This window comes from Gymnodraco acuticeps, unplaced genomic scaffold (assembly GCF_902827175.1).
Source record: "Gymnodraco acuticeps unplaced genomic scaffold, fGymAcu1.1, whole genome shotgun sequence".
Lineage (NCBI taxonomy): Eukaryota > Metazoa > Chordata > Actinopteri > Perciformes > Bathydraconidae > Gymnodraco > Gymnodraco acuticeps.
In genome coordinates this window covers 81,222-84,572 of record NW_022991820.1, presented here as the reverse complement: position 1 = coordinate 84,572, position 3,351 = coordinate 81,222, and the positions used below count along the sequence as shown (strand labels likewise).

Genomic DNA, 3,351 nt, shown 5'->3' with positions numbered 1-3,351 from the left:
GCAGTTAGCTCTGATCACCTAATGATAAATGCGCCACACCTAATCGCTGGCCATTCAGCCACAGAGCTCCCTCTATACAAATCAAACTGTAGACGGTGTGAAAGCACCTATTGTTTTAAATAATGGTCGGAATGTGACCTGTGAGCCTTCTGAATTACCGTGGGACAGCACATTCTAAACTAAAATGTTCAATCAATAACATCTTATCTTATCTTAATAATATCTTCATATTAATAATAAATCATACAGTATATGTCCGAAAGGGAGCAAGACGAAGCAAACACAAATATACAACAAAAATACTGCATATTAAAGCAAACGATTGTAAAGGTAAAAGTATGAGCATAACAAATAAAGAAGTGTAATGTAAACATTTACATTATTATTATGATTATTTAATATATAAAGACTATATATTATTGAATTACAAGATTAGATATACTTTATTTGATCTAAAATATGTGTTCAAATGCTCCTCAAAACACAACTGAAAGTGCTGAAAGTTGTCTTTCTGTATTTGTGAATGAAGCGCCATCTCCTGGTTAAAACCTGAAATTGAAAATCTGGCAAAGCCCGCTTGGAAAATAGTGGGAGGGCTTAACATTCCTCGATACTGGTCTTAGGCAGGTCGTAGGCAGGAAGCTGTAAGCTGGAGTCTGAAATGAGGTGCTACATCTGTATGTTCACATTGTCAATTTGAAGGAGCAGTGTGCAGGATTTAGTACGTCTAACAATGGGGATGTAGGTTCCAACCAATGGATAACTTCTTCACTCACCCTCCTAACCCAAGTTTGTAGGAGAATGTATATTGGCTGCAAAAAACTTGATGCCCAATCATGTTTCCTCGGTCCATTCTGCGCTACTGTAGACGTGGCAGTGCAACCTAGAGGACAAAAAGATCAGAATCAGAAACGGGTTTATTGCCAGGTAGGTTAACACATACGAGGAATTTGACTAGGTGTCGTTCATACAAATAAATTTTTTTAAAAAGTACACAGATAGCGAACTATATTAAGAACACTGTATTGATGTTTTCAACAGTTAGCTTTTGTTAATTTGACCTCGAGCCAAACTTGTGAGACTTGTTTCTGAAATCCCTTTCTCTTAAAGTGAATACATTTTTTTTTTTTAAACAATGGAGCTTACCCTAAAACTAACCACTGGATTGCTTGTCTAACATGACCTAGTCCATAAATGAGGTAAGGGTGGGAACAATCAAACGCACCCTCCCAGGAACTGCGTGTTAGCGAAGTACAACTGGGATTTCGAAGAGGAAGATATGCTTGGTCAATTCTTAAGAAAAAAGAAAAACCAACAAATTGAGCACTTGAGTTTTCATTAGCAGCGCCTAGCTACAGCTGCGGAGCTTCGGTCAATACCGCTAACTATTTCCTTAAAATGGTACATATCGCTGAATCTATATTTTCATCTTCAGGTGATTACATCTGCATAATGTCCCTGTACAATAAGATTCGAGCATTTTCTAATCCAGTGAGGAAATTCAAGACCAGTAATTATTGATTGATTAAACAACACTAAATAAAATGTTAGTGTTTTCTTCAAACTCAGACTCTCTGCTGCGGCTGTACCTCAAAGACAAAACAATTGTCTGATGATCTTTGTTGAACAAGGTCTGATTGTCCTGTACATGTACAATGTGGGGTATTTTTAAATACTTTACTAAACCACATTCAATATTATGTTAGACACAAGTTAGTTATTACTCACATATTCCATCTTTCTTTCTGTCTTTCCATCTGCAAGATGGAAGAATAGCTGGGTGCTGCCTGGAGAGACTGATGAGGGACACAGGCTGGCGTCAGCAGCTTTCCATCACATCTTCTCTTCCATAGTCCTCACTGTCCACTGGTGCTCTGTCAAAAGAGTGAACATCACAGCTGTCATGCTAACCTTTTGTTACACAACATACAACCAACATGTGTCAAAAGTGACCCGAATTGGTTTTAATTGTAAATATCTTTGCAATAAATTACTTGAACCATTCAGGATTCCAGGTATTCCTCAATTAACCTGTTTTGGATCAACACCAATTCTAATTTTTATTTTTCCCTTTCTTACTTTTTGAATAAAAATCATTGTATCACTACACTTCTAAGGCACAACATGGGTCACACATTACCTGTATTATTTTGCTATGTTATTTCATGCATGGCTGAGTGTTTCTTTACTATACATTTTCAAAAATAATTATTTTTATCAGTGATTTGGACCAAGCATGTATGATGTAGTAATACAAAAAGTATTTTAGTTCACAGTGTGACATTAGCTAGTCATGTTAGCGTGTAATATATAGAGCAGAGCTAACTAGCAAGTTAGCCGAACGTTAGCGGTTAGCTGTTTATGCTATGCTAGCTGTTGGCTACTGAACATTAACAAACTAGATTCCACTGTAAGAAAGCTGTGAAACTTTACATTACACTTGGCGCCAACACTGTGATACCCCACTGCATGTTTATGTGTAATTCTCCCGTGTTGGAGACGAGAGTGTGGGGGCAGCACTGCAATAAGCTGTAAGCTAACGTTAGCAGCTACATGTTAAGCCGGGTTTCCCGGGCGCACCAACATCTTGCAAGAAACAGCATCAATTTAACATTTAACAACCTATTAATGATGCATACCAACTTAACGGGAAGAAACTCAGCTAACTAGAAGAAGAAACTTAACCTTAAATAAAAAATAAAACATTCACAAACTAAGGATTATCTAAATACATGTTTAACTCCATTACAGTTGCAGGACTCACCAGATCTCAAGTCTTCTGTTCTTTGTTGACGTCCCGATGCTCATATTTAACGTGTAGATGTAAAACGATCCCGATATTAATCCATAAACTCCTGCAGCAGACACACAGACAGCTGTAGCTCCAGCAGGAGGAGACCCGCTCAAACTGACTTGGATGTTTCAAATGTGAACGACAGGCGCGGACAGTTCTCATTGGCAGGTTTCTTCTACGTTTATATGAACCAATCAGGAGTGTTGTGGACTAATTCCAAACATGCCTGACTTGTCTGCCGTGTTTTGGCTGAATTATATTTCAAGTGCCGTAGCTCTGGCTGTCGGCCAGAATCCGAAAACCATATATTATACTGTAAAACTAAGGTTTATTACCAATGGAAGAAAAAAACACAGCAACAGAACACATAAATAAAACAAGGATAACTGTGACTAATTGTTGAGTAAATAACAGTGTGTGTTTTAAACCTTGGTCCTCCCTGCAGAGATTTCTCCACTTTCTATGATTTTTATTTTTTTCAACTGTAGATGTTTACAATATAGTAAGTTAGGAATTTAATGAAAACATATTTATTTACTTTTGTTTCAACATTGGAT

General features: G+C 37.3%; 1 long non-coding RNA gene across 1 annotated transcript; it reads right to left on the bottom strand.

Moving 5' to 3' along the window:
- Positions 1 to 208: 208 nt before the first annotated feature.
- On the bottom strand, positions 209 to 2,923 carry LOC117535325. The gene is made up of 3 exons (XR_004567397.1): positions 2,765 to 2,923; positions 1,729 to 1,874; positions 209 to 883 (listed from the first exon to the last, which is right to left on the bottom strand). It is a non-coding gene; the product is annotated as an uncharacterized LOC117535325 (long non-coding RNA).
- Between the last annotated feature and the right edge of the window lie 428 nt (positions 2,924 to 3,351).